Raw genomic sequence first — 6,304 nt, 5'->3', positions numbered from 1 at the left:
CCGGAGGCCTCACATCCTTTGAAAACTCGAGAGGTCCGCGGAGATCAATGCTCCCAAAGGAGACGATGCCTGACTCCTCTTGAAAATGTATAGGAGTTCCAGGATCCCTGTGGCACGTGGAAAGGGACACTGGGTCTCCCGCCTCACGTGGAGACGCGTCCCAATTGCCATGCCAAGACTTGAGGAGAATCCCGAGGTGTCCCTCGCACCTAGGCAGGAGTCCTGACGTCGCTGAACAAACACGTGTCTGGAAAGGCCCTCCCTGTCTTAACTCGAGAATGTAACCCAGTTTCCCGCCGCAACGCGAGAAAAACCATGAGACTTCCCCCTCGCTGCAAGATGAGGCCCGATTCCCTGGCACTGCGTGCAGAGCAATTCCGTGTTCCACATCAAACGTGAAAGGGGCCTTGATTTCCTTGATGGCACTCCAGAGAAAACCCAAGATCACTGTCTCAAGTCTAGAGGGATCCTGAGGTCACTGGAGCAACACGAAAGGGCTCCGTGGACCCCAAATCAACTCGAGATGAGAGCTTAGACCCTGGCTTCGACTCAAGAGGAATACCAACTTTCCACAAGCTCCTCAAGAGGAGGCTTCTCTCAGCTACAGGTATGTGAGAGGGACCCTGAGTTTGTTGCCTCAAGTGGAATGGACACGGAGATGCTCTGACTCGATGTAAGGCCGGATATCCCTGCAGTGAATTGAATGCAGGCTCGTCTTGCATCTCCCAAGACGAAGGGATGTCTGAATCCCCTGCAGAGACCACAGAGAAAGACCTAGTTCTCCGCCTCATCGCGACCGGAGGCCTCACATCCTTTGAAAACTCAAGAGGTCCGCGGAGATCAATGCTTCCAAAGGAGACGATGACTGACTCCTCTTGAAAATGGATAGGAGTACCAGGATCCCTGTGGCACGAGGAAAGGGATCCTGTGTCTCCCGCCTCACGTGGAGACGCGTCCCAATTGCCATGCCAAGACTCGAGGAGAATCCCGAGGTTTCCCTCGCACCTAGGCAGGGGTCCTGACGTCGCTGAACAAACACGTGTCTGGAAGGGCCCTCCCCGTCGTAACTCGGGAATATAACCCAGGTTCCGGCCGCAACTCGAGAAAAACCATGAGACTTAACCCTCGCCGCGAGATGAGGCCCGATTCCCCTGTACTGCGTGCAGAGCAATTCCGTGTTCGACATCAAAAGTGAAAGGAGCCTTGATTTCCTTGATAGCACTCCAAAGAAAACCCAAGATCACTGTCTCAAGTCTAGAGGGATCCTGAGGTCACTGGGGAAACACGAAAGGTCTCCGTGGACCCCAAATTAACTCGAGATGAGAACTTAGTCCCTGGCTTAGACTCAAGAGGAATACCAACTTTCCACAAGCACCTCAAGAGGAGGGTTCCCTCAGCTACAGGTATGTGAGAGGGCCCCTGAGTTTGTGGACTCAAGTGGAATGGACACCGAGATGCTCTGACTCGAAGTAAGGCCGGATATCCCTGCAGTGAATTGAATGCAGGCTCGTCTTGCATCTCCCAAGACGAAGGGATGTCTGAATCCCCTGTGGAGACCACAGAGAAAGACCTAGTTCTCCGCCTTATCGCGACCGGAGGCCTCACATCCTTTGAAAACTCAAGACGTCCGCGGAGATCAATGCTTCCAAAGGAGACGATGCCTGACTCCTCTTGAAAATGGATAGGAGTCCCAGGATCCCTGTGGCACGTGGAAAGGGACACTGGGTCTCCCGCCTCACGTGGAGACGAGTCCTAATTGCCATGCCAAGACTCGAGGAGAATCCCGAGGTGTCCCTCGCACCTAGGCAGGAGTCCTGATGTCGCTGAACAACCACATGTCTGGAAGGGCCCTCGCCGTCGTAACTCGAGAATATACCCCAGGTTCCGGCCGCAACTCGAGAAAAACCATGAGACTTCCCGCTGGCCGCGACATGAGGCCCGATTCCCGTGCACTGCGTGCAGAGCAATTCCGTGTTCCACATCAAACGTGAAAGGAGCCTTGATTTCCCTGATGGCACTCCAGAGAAAACCCAAGATCACTGTCTCAAGTCTAGAAGGATCCTGAGGTCACTGGAGCAACATGAAAGGGCTCCGTGGACCCCAAATCAACTCGAGATGAGAGCTTAGTCCCTGGCTTCGACGCAAGAGGAATACCAACTTTCCACAAGCACCTCAAGAGGAGGCTTCTCTCAGCTACAGGTATGTGAGAGGGACCCTGAGTTTGTGGCCTCAAGTGCAATGGACACCGAGATGCTCTGACTCGAAGTAAGTCCGGATATCCCTGCAGTGAATTGAATGCAGGCTCGTCTTGCATCTCCCAAGACGAAGGGATGTCTGAATCCCCTGTGGAGACCACAGAGAAAAACCTAGTCCTCCGCCTCATCGCGAGCGGAGGCCTCACATCCTTTGAAAACTCGAGAGGTCTGCAGAGATCAATGCTTCCAAAGGATACGATGCCTGGCTCCTCTTGAAAATGCATAGGAGTCCCAGGATCACTGTGGCACGTGGAAAGGGACCCTGGGTCTCCCGCCTCATGTGGAGACGCATCCCAATTGCCATGCCAAGACTCGAGGAGAATCCCGAGGTGTCCCTCGCACCTAGGCAGGAGTCCTGACGTCGCTGAACAAACACGTGTCTGGAAGTGCCCTCCCCGTCGTAACTCGAGAATATACCCCAGGTTCCGGCCGCAACTCGAGAAAAACCATGAGACTTCCCCCTCACGGCGAGATGAGGCCCTATTCCCCTGTACTGCGTGCAGAGCAATTCCGTGTTCGACATCAAAAGTGAAAGGAGCCTTGATTTCCCTGATGGCACTCCATAGAAAACCCAAGATCACTGTCTCAAGTCTAGAGGGATCCTGAGGTCACTGGAGCAACATGAAAGTGCTCCGTGGACCCCAAATCAACTCGAGATGAGAGCTTAGTCCCTGGCTTCGACGCAAGAGGAATACCAACTTTCCACAAGCACCTCAAGAGGAGGCTTCTCTCAGCTACAGGTATGTGAGAGGGACCCTGAGTTTGTGGCCTCAAGTGCAATGGACACCGAGATGCTCTGACTCGAAGTAAGTCCGGATATCCCTGCAGTGAATTGAATGCAGGCTCGTCTTGCATCTCCCAAGACGAAGGGATGTCTGAATCCCCTGTGGAGGCCACAGAGAAAGACCTAGTCCTCCGCCTCAACGCAAACGGAGGCCTCACATCCTTTGAAAACTCGAGAAGTCCGCGGAGATCAATGCTTCCAAAGGAGACGATGCCTGACTCCTCTTGAAAATGGATAGGAGTCCCAGGATCCCTGTGGCACGTCGAAAGGGACACTGGGTCTCTCGCCTCACGTGGAGACGCGTCCCAATTGCCATGCCAAGACTCGAGGAGAATCCCGAGGTGTCCCTCGCACCTAGGCAGGAGTCCTGACGTCGCTGAACAAACACGTCTATGGAAGGAAACTCCCCTTCTAACTCGAGAATATACCCCAGGTTCCGGCCGCAACTCGATAAAAACCATGAGACTTCCCCCTCGCCGCGAGATGAGGCCCGATTCCCCTGCACTGCGTGCAGAGCAATTCCGTGTTCCACATCAAAAGTGAAAGGAGCCTTGATTTCCTTGATGGCACTCCAGAGAAAACCCAAGATCACTGTCTCAAGTCTAGAGGGATCCTGAGGTCACTGGAGCAACCCGAAAGGGCTCCTCAGACCCCAAATCAACTCGAGATGAGAGCTTCGTCGCTGGCTTCGACTCAAGAGGAATACCAAATTTCCATAAGCACCTCAAGAGGAGGCTTCTCTCCCCTACAGATATGTGAGAGGGACCCTGAGTTTGTGGCCTCAAGTGGAATGGACACTGAGATGCTCTGACTCGAAGTAAGGCCGGATATCCCTGCAGTGAATTGAATGCCGGCTCGTCTTGCGTCTCCCAAGGCGAAGGGATGTCTGAATCCCCTGTGGAGACCACAGAGAAAAACCTAGTCCTCCGCCTCATTGCGACCGGAGGCCTCACATCCTTTGAAAATTCGAGATGTCTGCGGAGATCAATGCTTCCAAAGGAGACAATGCCTGACTCCTCTTGAAAATGGATAGGAGTCCCGGGATCCCTGTGGCACGTGGAAAGGGACACTGGGTCTCCCGCCTCACGTGGAGACGCGTCCCAATTGCCATGCAAAGACTCGAGGAGAATCCCGAGGTGTACCTCGCACCTAGGCAGGAGTCCTGACGTCGCTGAACAAACACGTGTCTGGAAGGGCCCTCCCCGTCGTAACTCGAGTATATACCCCAGGTTCCGGCCGCAACTCGAGAAAAACCATGAGACTTCCCCTTCGCCGCGAGATGAGGCCCAATTCCCCTGCACTGCGTGCAGAGCAATTCCATGTTCCACATCAAAGCTGAAAGGAGCCTTGATTTCCTTGAGGGCACTCCAGACAAAACACAAGATAACTGTCTCAAGTCTAGAGGGATCCTGAGGTCACTGTACCAACACGAAAGGGCTCCGTGGACCCCAAATCAACTCGAGATGAGAGCTTAGTCCCTGGCTTCGACTCAAGTGGAATACCAACTTTCCATAAGCACCTCAAGAGGAGGCTTCTCTCAGCTACAGGTATGTGAGAGTGACCCTGAATTTGTGGCCTCAAGTGTAATGGACACCGAGATGCTCTGACTCGAAGTAAGGCCTGATATCCCTGCAGTGAATTGAATGCAGGCTCGTCTTGCATCTCCCAAGACGAAGGGATGTCTGAATGCCCTGTGGAGACGACAGAGAAAGACCTAGTCCTCCGCCTCATCGCGACCGGAGGCATCACATCCTTTGAAAATTCGAGATGTCTGCGGAGATCAATGCTTCCAAAGGAGACAATGCCTGACTCCTCTTGAAAATGGATAGGAGTCCCGGGATCCCTGTGGCACGTGGAAAGGGACACTGGGTCTCCCGCCTCACGTGGAGACGCGTCCCAATTGCCATGCAAAGACTCGAGGAGAATCCCGAGGTGTACCTCGCACCTAGGCAGGAGTCCTGACGTCGCTGAACAAACACGTGTCTGGAAGGGCCCTCCCCGTCGTAACTCTCGAATATACCCCATGTTCCGGCCGCAACTCGAGAAAAACCATGAGACTTCCCCTTCGCCGCGAGATGAGGCCCAATTCCCCTGCACTGCGTGCAGAGCAATTCCGTGTTCCACATCAAAAGTGAAAGGAGACTTGATTTCCTTGATGGCACTCCAGAGAAAACCCAAGATCACTGTCTCAAGTCTAGAGGGATCCTGAGGTCACTGGAGCAACAAGAAAGGGCTCCGTGGACCCCAAATCAACTCGAGATGAGAGCTTAGTCCCTGGCTTCGACTCAAGAGGAATATCAACTTTCCGCAAGCACCTCAAGAGGAGGCTTCTCTCAGCTACAGGTATGTGAGAGGGACCCTGAGTTTGTGGCCTCAAGTGGAATGGACACGGAGATGCTCTGACTCGAAGTAAGGCCGGATATCCCTGCAGTGAATTGAAAGCAGGCTCGTCTTGCATCTCCCAAGACGAAGGGATGTCTGAATCCCCTGTGGAGACCACAGAGAAAGACCTAGTTCTCCGCCTCATCGCGACCGGAGGCCTCCCATCCTTTGAAAACTCGAGAGGTCTGCGGAGATCAATGCTTCCAAAGGAGACGATGCCTGACTCTTCTTGAAAATGGATAGGAGTCCCAGGATCCCTGTGGCACGTGGAAAGGGACCCTGGGTCTCCCGCCTCACGTGGAGACGCGTCCCAATTACCATGCCAAGACTCGAGGAGATTCCCGAGGTGTCCCTCGCACCTAGGCAGGAGTCCTGACGTCGCTGAACATACACGTGTCTGGAAGGGCCCTCCCCGTCATAACTCGAGAATATTCCCTAGGTTCCGACCGTAACTTCAGAAAAACAATGAGACATCCCCCTTGCCGCGAGATGAGGCCCGATTCCCATGCACTGTGTGCAGAGCAATTCCGTGTTAAACATCAAACATGAAAGGAGCCTTGATTTCCTTGATGGCACTCCAGAGAAAACCCAAGATCACTGTCTCAAGTCTAGAGGGATCCTGAGGTCACTGGAGCAACAAGAAAGGGCTCCGTGGACCCCAAATCAACTCGAGATGAGAGCTTAGTCCCTGGCCTCGACTCAAGAGGAATACCAACTTTCCATAAGCACCTCAAGAGGAGGCTTCTCTCAGCTACAGGTATGTGAGAGTGACCCTGAATTTGTGGCCTCAAGTGTAATGGACACCGAGATGTTCTGACTCGAAGTAAGGCCGGATATCCCTGCAGTGAATTGAATGCAGGCTCGTCTTGCATTTCCCAAGACG

The sequence above is a fragment of the Dama dama genome, chromosome 9 (assembly GCF_033118175.1).
Source record: "Dama dama isolate Ldn47 chromosome 9, ASM3311817v1, whole genome shotgun sequence".
In the NCBI taxonomy this organism is placed as follows: Eukaryota; Metazoa; Chordata; class Mammalia; order Artiodactyla; family Cervidae; genus Dama; species Dama dama.
This window is presented reverse-complemented; position numbering follows the sequence as displayed.